This window comes from Schistocerca cancellata, chromosome 7 (genome assembly GCF_023864275.1).
Source record: "Schistocerca cancellata isolate TAMUIC-IGC-003103 chromosome 7, iqSchCanc2.1, whole genome shotgun sequence".
Classification (NCBI taxonomy): domain Eukaryota; kingdom Metazoa; phylum Arthropoda; class Insecta; order Orthoptera; family Acrididae; genus Schistocerca; species Schistocerca cancellata.
This window is the reverse complement of record NC_064632.1, coordinates 467,463,354-467,487,389: the sequence shown is the minus strand read 5'-3', so window position 1 is coordinate 467,487,389 and position 24,036 is coordinate 467,463,354.

Genomic DNA, 24,036 nt, shown 5'->3' with positions numbered 1-24,036 from the left:
ATATTCTACAAATCTCTCAGCCACTGAAAACATCTGCTCATGTGTTGGAAGACTGGCGGGCCACCACACGCCTGCCACTTCGATTGGTGAACTTCTTGGCCCAGGTTTGAAGCAGCATGGAGTGACTTACCTTCACCTGCCTTCGAAATGGAAATAAAATTTTGTTCATATGGCATTATTAACTGGGAAATCTCAACTGGGGTTGTTTGTCCTGCAAGTTCATTTATTGTTGTTTGGCACCACTTCGGTGAGTTGCATGTCAATGATGATGGAATTGTGATGTGGACGATACAACACCCAGTCCCCAAGTGCATAAAGCCTCATTTTGACTTCATGCCCAACCGATTGGGCAGCCAGAGGTGGTAGCGCTTTGAAATAAATTTCTCGCCGTGCACACTTCCCTAGCCATCTACAAATTTTATCATACAGGGTGTTTCAAAAATGACCGGTATATTTCAAACGGCAATAAAAACTAAACGAGCAGCGATAGAAATACACCGTTTGTTGCAATATGCTTGGGACAACAGTACATTTTCAGGCAGACAAACTTTCGAAATTACAGTAGTTACAATTTTCAACAACAGATGGCGCTGCGGTCTGGGAAACTCTATAGTACGATATTTTCCACATATCCGCCATGCGTAGCAATAATATGGCGTAGTCTCTGAATGAAAATACCCGAAACCTTTGACAACGTGTCTGGCGGAATGGCTTCACGTGCAGATGAGATGTACTGCTTCAGCTGTTCAATTGTTTCTGGATTCTGGCGGTACACCTGGTCTATCAAGTGTCCTCACAGAAAGAAGTCACAGGGGTTCATGTCTGGCGAATAGGGAGGCCAATCCACGCCGCCTCCTGTATGTTTCGGATAGCCCACAGCAATCACACGATCATCGAAATATTCATTCAGGAAATTAAAGACGTCGGCCGTGCGATGTGGCCAGGCACCATCTTGCATAAACCACGAGGTGTTCGCAGTGTCGTCTAAGGCGGTTTGTACCGCCACAAATTCACGAAGAATGTCCAGATAGCGTGATGCAGTAATCGTTTCTGATCTGAAAAATGGGCCAATGATTCCTTTGGAAGAAATGGCGGCCCAGACCAGTACTTTTTGAGGATGCAGGGACGATGGGACTGCAACATGGGGCTTTTCGCTTCCCCATATGCGCCAGTTCTGTTTATTGACGAAGCCGTCCAGGTAAAAATAAGCTTCGTCAGTAAACCAAATGCTGCCCACATGCATATCGCCGTCATCAATCCTGTGCACTATATCGTTAGCGAATGTCTCTCGTGCAGCAATGGTAGCGGCGCTGAGGGGTTGCCGCGTTTGAATTTTGTATGGATAGAGGTGTAAACTCTGGCGCATGAGACGATACGTGGACGTTGGCGTCATTTGGACCGCAGCTGCAACACGGCGAACGGAAACCCGAGGCCGCTGTTGGATCACCTGCTGCACTAGCTGCGCGTTGCCCTCTGTGGTTGCCCTACCTTTCCAGCACGTTCATCCGTCACGTTCCCAGTCCGTTGAAATTTTTCAAACAGATCCTTTATTGTATCGCTTTTCGGTCCTTTGGTTACATTAAACCTCCGTTGAAAACTTCGTCTTGTTGCAACAACACTGTGTTCTAGGCGGTGGAATTCCAACACCAGAAAAATCCTCTGTTCTAAGGAATAAACCATGTTGTCTACAGTACACTTGCACATTGTGAACAGCACACGCTTACAGCAGAAAGACGACGTACAGAATGGCGCACCCACAGACTGCGTTGTCTTCTATATCTTTCACATCACTTGCAGCACCATCTGTTGTTGAAAATTGTAACTACTGTAATTTCGAAAGTTTCTCCGCCTGAAAATGTACTGTTGTCCCAAGCATATTGCAACAAACGGTGTATTTCTATCGCTGCTCGTTTAGTTTTTATTGCCGTTTCAAATATACCGGTCATTTTTGAAACACCCTGTATGTTCTTGTGAATGTAGGGGTCACCCACTCCCAGGCTGTTTCGTCGGGATGGAACCTGAGAAACCTGTGTGGGGTTGTCAGATGCTATAAAACAACATTAAATACGACTTGTTTTATTCCCTCAATTACATTTTGTATCCATGTCTTCTGCAGCGAGTGCTGGCTTCGTAAGGTGGAATTTACTCTGACGAATCCAGAGGCTCTGCGCACAGGCCAGTGACTGGGAGTATGGTGGGTCATCCACCCATTGGCTTTGGAAGGTGCTTAATGATGGCTGGTCTGCTACAGTTGAAGCCGCCACTGTGGTACATGTGAGTTTGACTCACACACTGTCCAGTATACTTTGTCCTCTTGGTCTCTGCCCGTGTTGTCCGCTTAGATGGACAGCGTAATGCGCCAAAAAAACTTTTTTACGATTTTTTCGTTTTGAATTATGTAATACAGCCGACCCAGCTTAATCGCGACAAGAAATGAATGTTTAAACTTAGTAAAAGCTACGCTTTGTAATGTGTATTCCTTTGGCATGTTATAGTACCTAAAGGTCGAGAGAAAAAGCTGACGGAAAGCAGGTCGCAGTCAGAGATGTCCATCACCAGAGTGAGTGGGTAGCAGCGCAAGTCAGCGACGCTACAACTACTTCATCTGGCCACGAGAAATGTTACCGAAGGCCACGAAGAATGAACGTAACATGTACAAGGGATAATAACCGTTCTAAGATTGTTCGAAAAATGGTTCTTAGTTCGATCCTCGAGAGGGAAGAGTGAGTAGTCGCTGTTATAACGCGGATGGGTAATAGTCGGTCGTTGTGACGTACAACAGGACACTGACGTGTCACAGTTTGATACTGAATTCTCGTTCGTCACGAGTAATGATATACTCCGACAAGTTAATTTAAATGAATTTGTTCAAGATTCAGCAGCCAGTATTGAGGTCGGGAGTCTAATCGATTGGTTTAGTACTGAGAAGTACAGGGTGTTTCAAAAACGACCGGTATATTTCAAACGGCAATAAAAACTAAACGAGCAGCGATAGAAATACACCGTTTGTTGCAATATGCTTGGGACAACAGTACATTTTCAGGCAGACAAACTTTCGAAATTACAGTAGTTACAATTTTCAACAACAGATGGCGCTGCGGTCTGGGAAACTCTATAGTACGATATTTTCCACATATCCACCATGCGTAGCAATAATATGGCGTAGTCTCTGAATGAAAATACCCGAAACCTTTGACAACGTGTCTGGCGGAATGGCTTCACGTGCAGATGAGATGTACTGCTTCAGCTGTTCAATTGTTTCTGGATTCTGGCGGTACACCTGGTCTATCAAGTGTCCTCACAGAAAGAAGTCACAGGGGTTCATGTCTGGCGAATAGGGAGGCCAATCCACGCCGCCTCCTGTATGTTTCGGATAGCCCACAGCAATCACACGATCATCGAAATATTCATTCAGGAAATTAAAGACGTCGGCCGTGCGATGTGGCCAGGCACCATCTTGCATAAACCACGAGGTGTTCGCAGTGTCGTCTAAGGCGGTTTGTACCGCCACAAATTCACGAAGAATGTCCAGATAGCGTGATGCAGTAATCGTTTCTGATCTGAAAAATGGGCCAATGATTCCTTTGGAAGAAATGGCGGCCCAGACCAGTACTTTTTGAGGATGCAGGGACGATGGGACTGCAACATGGGGCTTTTCGCTTCCCCATATGCGCCAGTTCTGTTTATTGACGAAGCCGTCCAGGTAAAAATAAGCTTCGTCAGTAAACCAAATGCTGCCCACATGCATATCGCCGTCATCAATCCTGCGCACTATATCGTTAGCGAATGTCTCTCGTGCAGCAATGGTAGCGGCGCTGAGGGGTTGCCGCGTTTGAATTTTGTATGGATAGAGGTGTAAACTCTGGCGCATGAGACGATACGTGGACGTTGGCGTCATTTGGACTGCAGCTGCAACACGGCGAACGGAAACCCGAGGCCGCTGTTGGATCACCTGCTGCACTAGCTGCGCGTTGCCCTCTGTGGTTGCCCTACCTTTCCAGCACGTTCATCCGTCACGTTCCCAGTCCGTTGAAATTTTTCAAACAGATCCTTTATTGTATCGCTTTTCGGTCCTTTGGTTACATTAAACCTCCGTTGAAAACTTCGTCTTGTTGCAACAACACTGTGTTCTAGGCGGTGGAATTCCAACACCAGAAAAATCCTCTGTTCTAAGGAATAAACCATGTTGTCTACAGTACACTTGCACATTGTGAACAGCACACGCTTACAGCAGAAAGACGACGTACAGAATGGCGCACCCACAGACTGCGTTGTCTTCTATATCTTTCACATCACTTGCAGCACCATCTGTTGTTGAAAATTGTAACTACTGTAATTTCGAAAGTTTCTCCGCCTGAAAATGTACTGTTGTCCCAAGCATATTGCAACAAACGGTGTATTTCTATCGCTGCTCGTTTAGTTTTTATTGCCGTTTCAAATATACCGGTCATTTTTGAAACACCCTGTAAGTGTTGGTGTCTACGTGGCAGCTCAGCGTGATTGCTGTACAAGCGCATGGTAATTTAGATTCGGAAGATAGCTAGGTCCGTGTAACGCTACGCACTGTGGATAATGAGTACGGAAGTACTGTACGCGATTATATGGCAGATCTGTTGATGAATTTTGAAGAGTAGTTGGTCGTACCGGCAATTAGATGTTGTGGAGGTTTCTTTTCTACGGTTAAGGATTTATGTGAATGTTGGAAAACTCATCCGTTAACCATCCAATATTTTGGGTATTTGGAGTATTGATGGCGTGCACCATAGGGGGTGACACAACTGATAGAATAGTGGGTGTAAAGGAATACGGAGTGAGTATCGGCCAATTAGGATTATTATTATTGTGTGTTCTAAGGTATTTGAACAACGCCTGAGAACCTCACGACCACCTACATAGGTGAGAATTGTAGTTTTTAGGTCCGGACTTCGCAACTTTACATCATTGTATGTTAATATATATACCATATATCGCGATTGTCTTTGGAAACATTCTACCTTCCTACATTTTTAATAGAGTCAAGACATAAAACGATCCAATCGAGAACCATTTAAGGAGGGACGAACAACGATTTTTTTTACTATTCAAGCGCTGTAATTGATTTAGTAAAATAAGAAAGACAACAGTAAGATCAGATATAAAAATGTTTTCAGTTAATGACAAGATAGAAGAGAACAGAATTAAAGGATCATGCTGATGGAAAACGTATTACTAATTCTGTCGACTGGAAAAGGGAACTAGGTGGACCTCATAAGCGGTGGGTGAATGATAGAGATAGGAATTGGTACTGTAACACCTAATTCTTGGAAGGAGATACTGATATTTTATATTAGTTACGTTGGTAGTGATCATTTATAATTTCGTACAGTGAAAAGTTCATAGAAATTACAGTTATATAGTATTCTCAAAGCAGATAATTGCAGCTTCATTAGTGTTTTTTTTTTCACTGTTACAAATTGGGGAATTTTGCCGTAGTCCACCAGACAAACGCAATTATTATAGCACTAGCATCAAATCAAATATTCTTATGACAGCTAGAAGAGCATCCGAAGGAAAAATGTACATAATTGTTAGAACTGTTATTAAACAAAATAGTGTTGGTTGGTTAGAGAGTCTTATTCTACATTTCAGTATCAAAAATACTTTTAACATTTTGGTTGTTTGGTTATGTAACAACTAGACAGTTTGGCTGTTCCCGATCCAATATAACAATAATGGCGCTTCGTCGATTTTTCTCTGAGGTCAGTTTCATTTGCCAGGAGTGTCGTTCTGCCGCTGACCTCTTGGGAAAGAGCAGAAGGAAGCAGTCAGGTGACAGTCAGTCTCTAATCTTTGCGCTAGTCTTTACTACAGACCGGTTCCACTTCCTAGAGCTACGTTTTAACCACCCGACTTGACGGGCAAGTTTAAGAGAGGACGTCTCTTCCAAGGGCACCTTCTCTTAGAATCTAGTTTCGTTTCACAATAATTTCCACAAGAAACGAAGGTCAGGAGCGTGGTTAGAACTCTGCTATGTTGTGCTGCGAAAATTTGTTGCAGTGTTTCCTCCGTCGAATTGAATAAATGAAAAACCGCCGCTTTTTGTGAAAAGAACCACGCTTTTGTAGGGAAAATTTAATTATACGTTAATTGACGTTCAAGAATCGACCTAATGTGTGCAATAGCTCTGCATCACCGTCATCGGTATTCCGTGACTAGGCTCAGGTGTAGTTAGTCAAATCCCTGCATTCCCTCGATCCGTCTCTGTATTGGCATGCCAATTAGTCTCGTTCCATGTGTCGCTAAATCTAGTAGGCTTAAAGGACAAGGCATTGCATCCATAGGCATGACCTTCACAGCCATGGAATTTTGTCCTTACGAGGCCCATTAGGTAAGATAATGTATATGCACTCTCCATATAATGAGGCGCTGTATAGTAGCATAGATGGCGATTTGTGGCGTCTCTGCCGAAAGAGCGCAATACTGGTACACGTTTTTCGGAGCACACCATTCATCAAATATTGTCAAACACGGAGCTCTGCAGCAGACCACTGCTACGTGTTGACATGTTGTCGCAACGACACCATCAATACGGTTGCCACTGCAGGGTGTGAGCGCTCAATGTCATTCAATACGATCACGACGACACCCCTCGATCGACGTCAGCACTCGTGGTGTCACTCGCCTTCATACATGGCAGTGGACGTTTGAAAATTCGTGACGCTAGCTCAATGGTCGTCAGTTGATTTAAATGTTATTCCCGGCTGACTCTTAATTCAATTACTGGCACGGGGGTGAGGAGAAAGAACACATCCTGGTGATACCAGCATTATGCGTATTTAGATGTTCGACTAATCTGAATGGTTTGCAATGTTCCAGCGATTCTATTCGAACTCTATGCTGATGTACCGACAAGGACCATTTTCGCAGATAACATGCAAGTACGTAATGGATGTTCAGTTTCTCAATATAGTTTGTCGCACTCACACATTATACATTCGCTGTAAGAATAATTTCATGCAATTACATTTTTGGAGTCCCACGATATTGGTTGGCTAAATATTATGACGATACGTTGTATACAAATTCCACAGATATTGTTTACCATATAGTCAAGACTACGTAATGAAGCCAAAATCGAGGATAAAATTGAAAAGTAGTTTGTTTATTATCACTTTTCTTTTCGCTAACTAAATGTGAAATATGAATCGGGATTGGAGGTTATGATCCTATCCTTCTTTTCAGTATTAGAATGGTCGATATCGTGTTCTGAATAACGCGTGTCATGTAATGTCCAAATATCGACACGACCCAGGCTCTCATTTAGGCACTTAAATGTCTATTCTTCGCTCTCGAAATGTTCGGTGTGCTTGTCTCTCACAAGCAGGAATCAATTTAACGGTGTATGCACAGTTTTTTTTATTTTAGTTCCACGTTAATTAACATCTGGTAGTTAATAAGCGAACTATTTTTATGCTGGCGCGTTGTTTGTATCAGTTACCCCCGCAACCGTCCAAGGATAAGATTCTCTTAATGTTCCGCGCACACGCGTTCTCAATTTTATAAAATGCAGAATTACGTAAACTATAGCTTTCCGTTGCGTACAACTTTCCTGGGTTCCAACACCATAATAGTTTCCCAAGAGTATTTTTCCAAGCTAACACAAAGTTCGAATTACACTCCTGGAAATGGAAAAAAAACACATTGACACCGGTGTGTCAGACCCACCATACTTGCTCCGGACACTGCGAGAGGGCTGTACAAGCAATGATCACACGCACGGCACAGCGGACACACCAGGAACCGCGGTGTTGGCCGTCGAATGGCGCTAGCTGCGCAGCATTTGTGCACCGCCGCCGTCAGTGTCAGCCAGTTTGCCGTGGCATACGGAGCTCCATCGCAGTCTTTATCACTGGTAGCATGCCGCGACAGCGTGGACGTGAACCGTATGTGCAGTTGACGGACTTTGAGCGAGGGCGTATAGTGGGCATGCGGGAGGCCGGGTGGACGTACCGCCGAATTGCTCAACACGTGGGGCGTGAGGTCTCCACAGTACATCGATGTTGTCGCCACTGGTCGGCGGAAGGTGCACGTGCCCGTCGACCTGGGACCGGACCGCAGCGACGCACGGATGCACGCCCAGACCGTAGGATCCTACGCAGTGCCGTAGGGGACCGCACCGCCACTTCCCAGCAAATTAGGGACACTGTTGCTCCTGGGGTATCGGCGAGGACCATTCGCAACCGTATCCATGAAGCTGGGCTACGGTCCCGCACATCGTTAGGCCGTCTTCCGCTCACGCCCCAACATCGCGCAGCCCGCCTCCAGTGGTGTCGCGACAGGCGTGAATGGAGGGACGAATGGAGACGTGTCGTCTTCAGCGATGAGAGTCGCTTCTGCCTTGGTGCCAATGATGGTCGTATGCGTGTTTGGCGCCGTGCAGGTGAGCACCACAATCAGGACTGCATACGACCGAGGCACACAGGGCCAACACCCGGCATCATGGTGTGGGGAGCGATCTCCTACACTGGCCGTACACCACTGGTGATCGTCGAGGGGACACTGAATAGTGCACGGTACATCCAAACCGTCATCGAACCCATCGTTCTACCATTCCTAGACCGGCAAGGGAACTTGCTGTTCCAACAGGACAATGCACGTCCGCATGTATCCCGTGCCACCCAACGTGCTCTAGAAGGTGTAAGTCAACTACCCTGGCCAGCAAGATCTCCGGATCTGTCCCCCATTGAGCATGTTTGGGACTGGATGAAGCGTCGTCTCACGCGGTCTGCACGTCCAGCACGAACGCTGGTCCAACTGAGGCGCCAGGTGGAAATGGCATGGCAAGCCGTTCCACAGGACTACATCCAGCATCTCTACGATCGTCTCCATGGGAGAATAGCAGCCTGCATTGCTGCGAAAGGTGGATATACACTGTACTAGTGCCGACATTGTGCATGCTCTGTTGCCTGTGTCCATGTGCCTGTGGTTCTGTCAGTGTGATCATGTGATGTACCTGACCCCAGGAATGTGTCAATAAAGTTTCCCCTTCCTGGGACAATGAATTCACGGTGTTCTTATTTCAATTTCCAGGAGTGTATGTTGTCGGAATCATTTTCACTTCACCCGACAATAAACGTCTCTGATCACTTCGTCACACGTAATGTATTTTAAACGTACTTGAAAAGTCTTTAAATAATCTCCCTAACGAATTTCGCAGTCGCGTACCACTTTTTCATCGACTAGCCCGATCACGATAACTGAAGGTAGAGAGCTCAATAATATTTTACATGTTCTTTTATATGTATTAAAAAACAAACGCGCGCCTATATCTTTCTGCCCCGCTTGGTCTCTGCTACTTTGCTTTTTATTACTTTTCATTATATTGCTTCTTAGTAATACTGTGCAGTTATTAAAGTTTCGTATCACTTTCCCCTTTTTAATTCTTCCAAAATAAAGTCTATTTATCCCCGATTTTAATTAATATGATGCTAATTGACACGCCTGCCCGCAAAGTACTGTTATAAGAGGACCATCGGGATTCCACCGTCAATCAATGGAAAAGTGTCGGCTCTTCGGGTGAACCACATTTTTGCTACACTGGGTCGCTGGTCGTCTCCACAAACGCCGTCATCGATGTGAAAGGTGGCTCGAAACGTGCAGCGCGCCACGGACGATACCTAGTGGGAGAAGTATTATACTATGGGAGACATTCTCCTGCGCCTGCATGGGACCTGTGGCAGTAATCGAAGTCACGCTAGCAGCTGCGAACCCCCTGCATCCCTTCATGCTTGATGTCCTTGCTGACGGGGATGTCATCTTTCAGTAGTATAGTTGTTCGTGTCCCGCAGCCAGAACTGTGCTACAGCGGTTTCAGGAACCTTACCCATTGAACCCATGTAAAAGACATGTCTGGTGGAACTTAGAATGTGACATAATTCATGAAGAAAGACATCGGGCAGGGTTAAAATTTCAAACACACAGAACAGAAGAAAATGCAACCAACCTCAAAAATATCAGGTAAAAGTTCACACAAATTATCAGGCAAATCAAGAGACAATCACATAAAGTTCTAATCGACTCAATAGAAGAAAATTATCACAAAAACAATTCCAGAGACTTGTACAAAATATTTGGAAGACAATTACAAAAATTCGCTCCTCCAACGTTAATGCTGAAAGGGGAAGATGGAAAAATGGCACGTAATGACAATGAAAATGCCGAAATCACGGCAAAAGCATTTAGTAAACTTTTTAATTGTGAAGAATCCCAGGAACTTTTAGCAATTAATACAGACACACCCATCAAGACTCCACCTGATCTCATATATCCTCCAACAATCCAAGAGGTGGAAACGGCACTTAGACAGATGAAAAATTATGAGGCATACGGAGTAGACCATGTTTTGGCAGAAAAGTGGAAATATGCCAGTGATACAGTTCGAACATCCTTACACATAGCCGTAACAAAAATCTGGATAGCAGAAAAGTTCCCCGAACATTGGACCACAGCCATAATCCACCAACTCCACAAAAAAGGAGATAAAAGCAACCCACATAATTACAGAGGTATCTCTCTTTTAGACTGCACATACAAGATTTTCTGCAGAATCCTATATAAGAGGATCAAAGAACAACTAGAGGAAGAATTAGGTGAATACCAAGGAGGCTTCAGGCCTTGGAGAAGCTGTGCAGAACATATCATCACTTTAAAATTAGCCATAGCATATTACAAGAATCGAAATAAACCTCTTGTAATCACCTTCCTCGACTTTAAAAAATCGTATAATTGTATCCATAGACCTTCAATGTAAAAAATCTTAAGAAATTTCGGGCTCCATACAAAATTAATCAAATTGATAGAACTCACTTTAAACAACACTGTATCAAAAGACAAGTTCAGGGGGGGAACTCTCTGAGCCATTCATCATAAAAACAGGTTTAAGACAAGGAGATTGCTTGGCACCCCTGCTGTTCAACTGTGCTTTAGAATATATAATGAGGGAATGGTACAAGACTAACCCAAAGAACATCCAAATTCGAAGACCCAAAAACAACGTAAGTTTAAATTGTCCAGGATTTGCTGATGACCTTGCTCTCTTGTCCAACAGTATTCAGGAAACCAAACAACAAGTTATCTCACTACAGGAAATAGCACAGAAAATTGGTCTTGGAATATCCTTTGAAAAAACAGTCATCATGTTAACTGACCCACCACTCACAAGCAAAACTTCCATAGGAAACCAAGAAATCAAAATTGTAGATAAATTTAAGTATCTCGGAGTAATAATAACATATAATCTCAATGAAAAGCCAACATTGCACAACACAATAAACAAATTGGCTAGAGCACAATATATCATCAAGAACATCTACAACAAAGAGAGCCTGTCAATAGCAACAAAATAAACTCACTGCAAAACAGCCACTCAACCAGAAATAACACACGCAAGTGAAACAATCTTCAAAACAACTAACACTGCACGAATAGACAAAATACTCAAAATAGAGAGAAGACTCATCAGAACGTGCATCAATAAATCGTACCAGAAAGAGGGACAGTGGAGAGTCTCTACAAATGAAACAGTCTACAGGGAAATAGAAGCGGTAATGAGTACAATCAGGAAGAAACGCATTTTATTTTCCGGAAATCTAATCAGAACACCACAGAACAGAATTATCAGGAGACTAATAGAAAAATTGTGGAACAGTAAGTGCGACATTAAGTGAATTATAGAAATCAAGGAAGATGTGGATGAGCTACAGATTGCCGGCCGGAGTGGCCGAGCGGTTAAAGGCGCTACAGTCTGGAACCGCACGACCACTACGGTCGAAGGTTAGAATCCTGCCTCGGGCATGGATGTGTGTGATGTCCTTAGGTTAGTTAGGTTTAAGTAGTTCTAAGTTCTAGGGGACTTATGACCACAGCAGTTGAGTCCCATAGTGCTCAGAGCCATTTGAACCATTTTTGAGCTACAGATTACACTGGAAGACCTAAGAAACAAAACTGACAAAATCAGGAAACTCACAGACAAACAAACCAGACTGCAAACGGGAATCAACAAACAGACAATAGGAAAGGTGATTTCCGATGAAAAAGAGGGATGAGATCCGAGAGAATGAAGAAGTACTGGGGTGGCAGGAAACTGAAAAATTCTTCGTATAAAGTTGGCTAGAGTGGTCCAATGAAGGTCATAAAAAGTAAATAATAATAATAATAAACTCACGATGACGTCTCGACGACTAAATTCGCCTGATGTAAATCTTATGGAACCCATAGGGTGCCATCACAGCGTACGCAAACTAACGGGCCGTTATTTACGCGTGCTGGAGCTTATAGAAAAATCTGAATAATGGCTGCTCCTGGTAAATTTTGTTAGCATGGAATCTGGACATTAGATGTATAAACTTTATTATTCCTAAAGCGTACCTAGACAGTTAATGGACTGTATAAAAATTTTTGATAGGCAGAACGCAGCAGTTTATTTTGGATCTCTATCTACCAGTTACATAGCGGTTCAACCTATATCCAAGGAAATGATTTTGGCCCAAATTATTGATGCATCAAATAATACCGGTTCCAGTTTTAGAGGAAGTGCTCGCCGACATTTCATCAATGAACCGTGGACAAAATATCGACCTTGTTCATAGATTGCACCTATCTTTTTACAGTAGTATCTCATATGGAAAGGCTGAATGTGATACGGTTTGACTAAATAATTAATTAATATCAAATGGAGTGAAATAACGGAAAATGAAAATGTTTATAAATATGAAGTGGAACGATTACATAGGCCCAGTAGTAGGTGAAGGTAATGCAGCCTTTGATATACACTAGGATACTGGCAAACTGTAATTTGTCTGTGGTAGATATTGCTTGCACTACACCTGTATGGTCCATATTGGAGAACTGTCATGCGTGTGGGATACATACTAATCTCAAGTAACAGGAGACATCGTTTACGCAGAAAGAACGGGGGTGCAAATCCTCACAAGCTATTTTTATTCTCGAGGAACTGCAGCTGAAATGTCAGTGTTCCAACAAGATGACACTCGAAGATCGACATGTGTAACTGTTTAAAACTACCAATAATTTCCCAAGAAATGGCTTTCAGGGCAGAATCTACAAATATTCGCCCCCCCCCCCCCTCCCCCCGCCTCCTCCCCGTTTCTAGCCTCTTATACGTCTTGCTGTAGTAGAGGACGTGATGATAAAATTAGACAATAAAATATTCTCAGAGATATATAGAATAATCACCCTTTGTCTCAGTTTTTGTAGAAGTTTTACAGTTTTGAAGCCACTGTTCGAACTAGTGTCGTCTGTCATGATTTATAGTCGATTTGTCCGAACACTATTATTTAAATTCAGTCATAGTGATTTTCTATCACGTGTGATTAGTTTATGTTGACGACATAGTACCAACCGTTTGAATACAATCACTATTTTTATTTTTCATTAATCTGGACATGACGGGACATTCGTTTATAGGGCATGACGTTATATCAGTGATGTAACAAAGCTGTACTGTGTGTTTTCATTGTTGCTACCATAAGTATTAATTTAAAACGTAGAACGGAAGATGATGAGGTTTAAACGGTTACTGAGTGATTGTAGAAGGGCGACCAGTAGGAAAATCGTCTTTTATTATTTTGTCTGCAAGAATGTGTTGCGTATTACGCATGGAAAGGTCAGTTAACTGGGAAAAAAGCATAATATCCTGAAGAAGATTCCAGAAGTGGGGTTGGAATATTGATAATGTAGGACAAATTGAAGAAGAGCATGATGCGGCCTAACAACGTGGAAGGTTTTACTTTCAATGATGACACTCACGAGAGCCTGCATACTTGCAGAATATCTACACTGAAAGAAAGAAATTACAACACCAAAAATAAGTAATGTAGAAAAATAAAATTTCGGAAATGCTTTTGCCTAGATAACATAATATGTGAGTGATTACACTACAAGATCACAGTTTAATGTAAGCACGAAATAAAGCCACTGCAAATGTGAAATGCTGGTAGATTAATAAACGGTGTAACCGCCAGAATGTTGAATGCATGCATCCAAACGTGCAGCATTGTGCTGTACAGCTGCCAGATGTCAGTTTGTTGGATAGAGTTCCATCCTGTTGCGCTTTGTCGGTCAAAGCAGGGACGGTTAATTCTGTTTCTGGATTACGCTGGAGATGTCGTCTGATGATGTCCCATATGTGCTCGACTGGAGGCACATTAAGTGACCGAGCAAGTCAAGGCAACATGTCAACACTCTGCAAAGCATGAAGGGCTACAACAGCTGTATGAGGGCGAGCGTTATCCTGTTGGAAACATCCACTGGAATGTTGTTCATAAATGGCAGCATAACAATTTGAAGCATGAGACTGACGTACAAATTTGCAGACAGGGTGCATGGAATAACCACGAGAGTGCTCCTGCTTTCATACCAAATCGCATTCCAAATCATAAGTCCAGGTGTATGTCCACTGTGTCTTGTATGCAGACAAGTTGGGTGCAGGCCATCTTCCAACCAACACAGGGGCGTCACTGGCACCGAGGCAGAACCAGCTTTCATCAAAAAACGCAACGGATCTCCACCCTGACCTCCAATGAGATCATGCTTGACTCTACTGAAGTCACAAATGGGGGTCAGGGGTCGGTGGAAAGCACGCTGAAATGCGTTTCGCTCGAAGCTGTCCTTGAATTAGTCGACTGGTAACAGTTCGCTGTGGCACTGTGGTGCCAACTGCTGCTAAAATTGTTACTTCAGATGCTTTACCACGCTCCAGAGCCATATACCGAACACGATAGTGATCCCTCTCAGTAGTGTCGCGTTACTGTCCGGAGGCCGGTCTTCATGAGATTGCATATTCTCGTGACCATCGGTGCCAGCAATCATATACAGTAACTACACTCATGTTGATAAATTAAGGATAATGCTGATACATGGTGAAACAACGCTCTGGTGGTCGGTTTGCGGCTTGAAATCACTCTGGGTATGACCATGCAGTGCATCTGACCTGCGGTCGTCGCATAGTTGTGCTGGTAGCAGTCCACATATGAAGAGATGTGTTGGTGCATTTCAGAGTACGGTGCAGCGAGTAAGTGTTCAGACGTTTTCAGACGTGCTAATGGTGGCTGTATTTTGAAAATGGCTCAAAGAACACATATTGAAGACGTTATGAGAGATAGAATACTAGGGCGACTGGAGGCTGGTCAAACACAGCAGGTCGTTGGCCCTCCGTGCGCCACACAGCAGACAGGAAACGTGTCCAGACGCTACAGCACGGGACGTCCACAGTGTACACAAGTAGACCGATATCTCACCATTAGTGCCCACAGACGGCCACGGAGTACTGCAGGTAGCCTTGCTCGGGACCTTACCGCAGCCACTGGAACAGTTGTCTCCAGACACACAGTCTACTGACGACTGAACAGACATGGTTTATTCGCTCAGAGACCTGCAAGGTGGATTCCACTGACGCCTGGTCACACGACAGCCCGTAAAGCCTAGTGTCAAGAACACAGTACATGGTCATTGGAACAGTGATCCCAGGTTATGGTCACGGACGAGTCCAGGGATAGTCTGAACAGTGTTTCTCGCGCGTTTTCATCTGGCGTGAACCAGGAACCAGATACCAACCCGTTAATGTCCTTGAAAGGGACCTGTATGCAGGTCGTGGTTTGATGGTGTGGAGTGGGATTATGATTGGTGCGCGTACACCCCTGCATGTCTTTGACAGAGGAACTGTAACAGGTCAGCTGTATCGGGGCGTCATTTCGCAGCAATATGTCAGCCTTTACAGGGGTGCAGTGGGTCTCACCTTCCTCCTGATGGAAGACAACGCACGGCCGCACCGAGCTGCCATCCTTGAAACAGAAGATACCAGGCGAATGGAGGGCCTGCCTGTTCTCCAGACCTAAACCCCATCGAACACGTCTGGGATGCTCTCGGCCGACGTATCGCTACACGTCTTCAAACCCCTAGGACACTTCAGGAGCTCCGACAGGCACTGGTGCAAGAGTGGGAGGCTATACCCCAGCAGCTGCTCGCCCACCTGATCCAGAGTATGCCAACCCGTTGTGCGGCCTGTGTACGTGTGCATGGTGATCATATTCCATATTGATGCGGGGTACACGCGCAGGAAACAGTGGCGGTTTGTAGCACATGTGTTTCGGGAAGGTTTTCTCAACTTATCACCAATATCGTGGACTTACAAATCTGTGTCGTGTGTGTTCCCTATGTGCCTATGCTATTAGCGCCAGTTTTGTATAGTGCCACGTTTTGTGACACCACATTCTACAATTATCCTTAATTTATGAGCGTGAGTGTACATTCTTGCCAAGTCTTTCTAGAATATCGCAGAAGGAACATTCAGCTTCTCGTATCCCTATTACACGGCCTAGTTCAAAATCAGTGGGGTTCAGAAAATGGCGTCTCTTTCGCTTTGAAGGCATTCTTGACTACCATCAAGTCATCACGTCCAATAGTAAAGGTAACCAACGTTCAAGACTGTTAGAGAGCGTATTTAAGGCAAATCTGCTTTGTATCTTCATAGTGGCGCTACTAGCGCCAGTCTTATGAGATTGGCGCAAAATATTAATAGATGCAATGTTCCAGACGTAGAAACACGTCTACTAACTTTATATTACGTCGAACAACTCCTTCTTTGTGTTGTGATTTTTTTTTTCGTTCGCGTATTTACACATACACTCCTGGAAATGGAAAAAAGAACACATTGACACCGGTGTGTCAGACCCACCATACTTGCTCCGGACACTGCGAGAGGGCTGTACAAGCAATGATCACACGCACGGCACAGCGGACACACCAGGAACCGCGGTGTTGGCCGTCGAATGGCGCTAGCTGCGCAGCATTTGTGCACCGCCGCCGTCAGTGTCAGCCAGTTTGCCGTGGCATACGGAGCTCCATCGCAGTCTTTAACACTGGTAGCATGCCGCGACAGCGTGGACGTGAACCGTATGTGCAGTTGACGGACTTTGAGCGAGGGCGTACAGTCGGCATGCGGGAGGCCGGGTGGACGTACCGCCGAATTGCTCAACACGTGGGGCGTGAGGTCTCCACAGTACATCGATGTTGTCGCCAGTGGTCGGCGGAAGGTGCACGTGCCCATCGACCTGGGACCAGACCGCAGCGACGCACGGATGCACGCCAAGACCGTAGGGTCCTACGCAGTGCCGTAGGGGACCGCACCGCCACTTCCCAGCAAATTAGGGACACTGTTGCTCCTGGGGTATCGGCGAGGACCATTCGCAACCGTCTCCATGAAGCTGGGCTACGGTCCCGCACACCGTTAGGCCGTCTTCCGCTCACGCCCCAACATCGTGCAGCCCGCCTCCAGTGGTGTCGCGACAGGCGTGAATGGAGGGACGAATGGAGACGTGTCGTCTTCAGCGATGAGAGTCGCTTCTGCCTTGGTGCCAATGATGGTCGTATGCGTGTTTGGCGCCGTGCAGGTGAGCGCCACAATCAGGACTGCATACGACCGAGGCACACAGGGCCAACACCCGGCATCATGGTGTGGGGAGCGATCTCCTACACTGGCCGTACACCACTGGTGATCGTCGAGAGGACACTGAATAGTGCACGGTACATCCAAACCGTCATCGAACCCATCGTTCTACCATTCCTAGACCGGCAAGGGAACTTGCTGTTCCAACAGGACAATGCACGTCCGCATGTATCCCGTGCCACCCAACGTGCTCTAGAAGGTGTAAGTCAACTACCCTGGCCAGCAAGATCTCCGGATCTGTCCCCCATTGAGCATGTTTGGGACTGGATGAAGCGTCGTCTCACGCGGTCTGCACGTCCAGCACGAACGCTGGTCCAACTGAGGCGCCAGGTGGAAATGGCATGGCAAGCCGTTCCACAGGACTACATCCAGCATCTTTACGATCGTCTCCATGGGAGAATAGCAGCCTGCATTGCTGCGAAGGGTGGATATACACTGTACTAGTGCCGACATTGTGCATGCTCTGTTGCCTGTGTCTATGTGCCTGTGGTTCTGTCAGTGTGATCATGTGATGTATCTGACCCCAGGAATGTGTCAATAAAGTTTCCCCTTCCTGGGACAATGAATTCACGGTGTTCTTATTTCAATTTCCGGGAGTGTATTTTTCATTCAGGGATCGATGGTTCGATTACAGAGGGAATTGAAATGAAAGTGTGTACATTTTATTTTCCATCCATTTGCATGGTCTGCAGTTTTTAAATCACTGTATGCAGATTCAATGAATATTTATTCCATGTAAATGTTTTTCTTAAATCATTCGTTCTGTTCGCGGCGCCAGAGGGGCATAACGTTTTGATACATACTTTCAGACACTAATCTAGGGCCCCAGTTATGACGATTAGCAAAATACTCTTCTTATGGTATTTTTAATAGGCAACTTAATGGGATGGTCCACCTGACCCAGACTGTAGAAACAAATTTACGTTTATTCTGAACCGTAGCGATATGGATTCTAGGTTAACCACTTCAACTTGAAACCAGCAACGTATCTTTAGGAGGGAAAAACTACAGCTCTATAACTGGGCAAGGGAATTGCCAAAACATTCTTAAAAGAAGGAATTAATCACAATTAAAATGTTAAATTACACCCAATTATATTCTAAATTCAAGTCCGTACCAAGGAGCATCTCTCTGGTAAAGATATGTTTCCAGTCACACAGTGCATAACTAATTTTACTTTACACACTTTGAGGAGAGGTTCCTTACGCCAAAGCAAGGAGAAAAAAAGTCTGTAAACGTAAGCTCTAAAGTGCAAATCTTGCGAATTACGTACACTTATTCATCTTCGACACTGTGAAACTCATCTTCTACTGTAAGCTCTTCGCTTTGCATCTTTTGGGAGAAAGTAGTATGTGCCAGAACAAGAAAAAATTTCTAGTAGGTATGGACTCTAAAATGCATGCCTAAGAGCTATGAGCACTTGTTCATCTTCGCTGTTGTGAAACACATCTCTCCTACCGAACAAGTACTCCTACCTTTAGAGGTTCCATGTCCTCTTTTGCATGTCACCTCTCATTTTCATCAATTTTATTAATTTTTATGTCATTGCACGATGGTAACAGGCCGAATAAGTTTATTGTAATGAGAGTGTGGTGTCACCGCCAGACACCACACTTGCTAGGTGGTAGCCTTTAAATCGGCCGCGGTCCGTTAGTATACGTCGGACCCGCGTGTCGCCACTGTCAGTGATTGTAGACCGAGCGCCGCCACACGGCAGGTCTAGAGACAGATCCTAGCACTCGCCCCAGTTGTACAGCCGACTTTGCTAGCGATGCTACACTGACAAAGACGATAGTTAGCATAGCCTTCAGCTACGTCATTTGCTACGACCTAGCAAGGCGCCATTATCAGTTTATATTGAGATTATCATTCATGCATCAACAAGAGAGATGTTCACCAATTGTGGAATAAAGTTAAGTATTCCAGCAGCAACGTACCTTATTGGCTATATTAATTACATTGTCATTTTCCAGACCACACGCCAGCCTGCGTGAGCTTAAAGGCGTGCATTTCGGCCTCCTCTAGCAACACGGTGTTGGCTCTTCTGCCAACACAAAAGAGAGTATTTGTACTGAGAGCTCAAAATACTTTTCACCTGATTCCTATGCGTGCTGGGTTACTTCCCTGGGTGGCCTGTGCGAGGCGAGCATGGGAGGACGCGGCACACTGCGTTTCCAGTTCGGGAGTCCACTTCTCCGAATACTGAGAGGGTCGACATCAATGGGCTTAAGCGCCTGGCGGGACGACTGGCGTCCGTCGAGTCTCGCCTATTGTATGCAGGGCGAAACGACCTGCGAGACGTCTGAGTGTCGCCGCAGCTAATGTGTTTACCGTTGCGGCGCGTCCGGAACGAAGACTGCTGGCGACGACTGACTGCACTGTCCTCATGATTCTGAGGATACTTGTGGACCGTGCCCTGCTGGGCGCGACTGTCTGGCGCCGGATGGCCGGTGGTCTAGGCAGGTTGTTTTCATAGCCGGTCAAAGGGCTAGTTCAGTGCCCTCAGCTGAACAGCAGAGGCATGACTGGTCTACTTAAACTGAGGCTAATTGACGTCATAAATCCCTGCTCGAAACTGGAGGGAACGGTCGCTATTGGCGGGAATGATGTTCTGAGACAGTGTGGGGGAATTTTGGAATCAGCACTGAATGCTGATCGGCGGTTTTCGAGGGTAGTAGGAAGTTGAACAGTGTTGGCTTCGCTCTTGCGTTGTGCGGGCGCAGGGATTCGGGATTTGATCTTGCGACTTAGTCGCACTTTTTCAGCAGAACTTAGAATTCTCGGCCAGCCTTCGAGACCAGAGGTTGAAACAGAGTTTCTGCACAGAGGAAGTCGGCGCCTACATCATCAGAACGCTCCCTACCGACGACGTGCTGCAGATATCTGGACTGGTAAAGTATTTTGCGGCTTCAGCATTATAGGACCTATCATTTATATACTGAATTCCTCAGCAGCACACGGACTCACTTTGCTACAAGTCCACCTTGCTTGTTTCTCGATGTGACCCCATTTGAGCTCTCACTACTAATCGCAATACTGCATTTTAGTCTGGGGAGTAATACTTGATTCATACGACCTCCAGTCACTATTGTCAATCTATTGCATCACAGCAAGTAGGAGCCCCTTCTTCTCGAGACAACTCTTATTCTCATAATAGTTCTGTATAGCCTACCCTATAGCCTACTGTTTGTACTGACAATCAAGTACTTTGTGCTCTGATTTATAATAAATCACATTGTAATATTTAATCTGCATATCATTTCATAAATAGATGCAGAATCCCATTTCCTGTCGTTTATTATGATAAAATTTCGTTTTTTTCTTCACTGAGTACGTAATGATTTTTATTAAATTACTGTGAGCGTGAACTCCTTATTTTACCAATTAACAGGGTCCACCATCAATTCCTTTCGTTACCGTTGCGCTCATAATCAATTAGGTGGTAGGTAAGGAGGGGGTCGAATGCATGTCCAGTTCTCATGCAAAATTCGACAGAATTAAAGGGGTAGAAACCCTTCTCCATCCCGGCACCTCATATAGTAAGGCGACCATTGCCTTGGTTCTTTCCTGTGACTGCTGAAACGCTGTCAGGATTTGTTAGGTAACTTTTCTGACATCATAATTAAAAGAAAAACGCCATAATTAATTTTCCTTCCTGTAATTAGATTTCGCGGTAGAAATATTTTGCGGTGCGCATTTATTTAGTAATTTCGTGTTGTTTTGTTTTGTGTGTGTTGATTGATGTGTGTGGGTTCTGTACCACATCATATTCCATTGAAACTGTCAGCGTTGCTTCAGCGTTGAAATTAATTTGGAGGGGTTGTCTTATCGACATTTGTGGGTTAAATTATTATTATTTTTTAGTATTAGGAATGGATTAGTGCAATTTTTGTGTCAAGTGGTATATTGTGTTCTCTGTTATATTTTTTGTTTATTTTATTTTATTTATTTATTTATTGATGATGTTTCGTGAATGAATTTTCAGTCGTGGCAGGGCGCGACTGCACACGATGGAGTTGTACCACATGAAGAAATGATGAGTATTCCTACGGGACGGGAGGTGTGGAACACAAGACGATAGTGGCGAATCGGAGGCAGACCCTGAGCAGGAGGAAAAGAGCGGTGAAATCGGTGAGAAAGAAGGGGAGGTAGAAGTGAATAAGCATGTGGAGGATTTTCTTTATATAAATAAGATCACAGATGAGAACACACCGAAGAAAATTCGACCTCCACAGTATAACAGTGCTCAACTGTCTAGAGTAACATCACCAACTGGTGAAGACGGGCCTTGTCAGTCGGAGAATTTATTATTGGAGATTTTGGGGGCGGTAAAGGACAAAAAGCAGAACCTAGAAAAGAGAATGTACGAGTATGAAGTAGAGAATAAGGTACTTACGGTTGTGAACGAAGTCAAGAGTGAAATAGGGTTGGTCGGTAAGACGAGTGTCGAGGCGAAGAAAAGGGCCGCCTAAGCCAAGAAAGATGCCGAGTTAGCAAGGGTAGAAGCAGCTGGCGACAAAAAATTGGCAAAAATCGCAAATAACGGTCAAGAATCGGCAGGCGAATTGGACACGTCAATGCGGTAGGAATTGATGCACTAAAAGCCCAGGGGATAGAAACATTTGCGAATACGACGCAAAGAATGGAAAGCGATGAAGAATGCGTTGCGGGTACCACCCTAAGATGCGAAGTGTAGAAGAACGTGTAGCACGCCTGGAACGCCAAGTACGAATTGGTACACCGCGTTCAGAGGCGACGACCGGCAGACATGGAAGTGTGGCGCCGGACGGCGGCCCACCGTGCACCAGTGCGGCGCAAGGTAGTGGACTACGAAGCGCTCATAGCAGCCCAGGGAGCGAACGGACGCAAAATGACAGCCCTATCGGAGCAACTAACGCTCAGTTCCAGTATCATTATGGGGCAGGTCTCTGTGGTCACAGCACGCACCAGGAGATGTCAACTCGCGTCGAACAGACGGGCGCGTTTGATACTAGATTACAAGAACCAATAGAAATGTGCAAGAGGGACCAGAGTTTGATTACAAACACTTTTTATCGGTCCTCAAATTCCAAAATTTCCAGGAAAATGGAGGCTCAATTCACCCAATAATTTGGCTACCTCAATTTTCTAACACGCTACCAATATCTTGGCCACTGACAGAAAAATTAGAATTTATCTGCTAGCACATCGAGGGCACGACAGCTGAGAAAATGCGCGGTGTTGCGGATACACGCCGAACGTACCAAGAATTCACCGACGCGTTTCTCGGAACGTATTGATCGCGCGAAATGCAAGACCCAATAAAACAATAAATCATTTTGTGTCCAGATCTGGCGGAGTCAGAATACAAGAGCCCCACGAAGCTCTTTGAGGCTTTAATTAAAAAGAATCAGTTTCTTGATGTGCCACATAGTGATGGTGAAAAAACTAAGTTCTGTTTCGCGAAACTGCCAAGCAGCTACCAGCAAGCGCTTGTAGGAAAGTACGGATCGAATAGTGGAACATTCAAAAGCCTTCTGCGCGAGTTGGAGTTGTCAGTAGGCTGTTTAGGTTTTTATATTGGTAACGCCACGTAGCGCTCTGTATGAAAATCACTGGCTGTGCTGTGTGCAGTCTGTGGCTAGTTTGCATTGTTGTCTGCCATTGTAGTGTTGGGTAGCGCGTAGCGTTGCGCAGTTGGAGGTGAGCCGCCAGCAGTGGTGGATGTGGGGAGAGAGATGGCGGAGTTTTGAAATTTGTAAGACTGGATGTCATGAACTGTTATATATATTATGACTTTTGAACACTAGTAAGGTAAATACATTGTTTGTTCTCTATCAAAATCTTTCATTTGCTAACTATGCCTATTAGTAGTTAGTGCCTTCAGTAGTTTGAATCTTTTATTTGGCTGGCAGTAGTGGCGCTCGATGTATTGCAGTAGTTCGGGTAACGAAGATTTTTTTGAGGTAAGTGATTTGTGAAAGGTATAGGTTAATGTTAGTCAGGGCCATTCTTTTGTAGGGATTTTTGAAAGTCAGATTGCTTTGCGCTAAAAATAATGTGTGTCAGTTTAAGCACAGTCATGTATAATTTTTCTAAGGGGACGTTTCAGAGTTAATTTTTGAAAAAGAAGCAGTGCAAGACAGAAGGAAAGGGCAATATAACCATTACAATGGCGACTTTCGTGGAGCACCGCGCAATTACAACAATGACAGGAGGAATGAGCGTGATGGAACATCCGGGAGGCAGGACTACGGGAGACAAAATTCAGGACGGCAGAGTAACTTTCAGATTAAAAACAATACCCGCCAGTACAACACGAGCTGAAGGCGCAGAGATTCAGATGAACAGCGGGATGAGTCAATCGAAATACGTGGTCCTAACCCGAGTTCCAATCACCGAAACAGAAATGGAGGGCGAGATTGAAACCAGGACCGTGCGGATTCGGCTCGCGGAAAATCTGCACAAATACTCGGACAGAGCCATGTACATATTTTGAAATACAAGGAGCGCGCGAAAGTAGTTTTTGCATATGGCAAAAAGTGTTGGTGAAA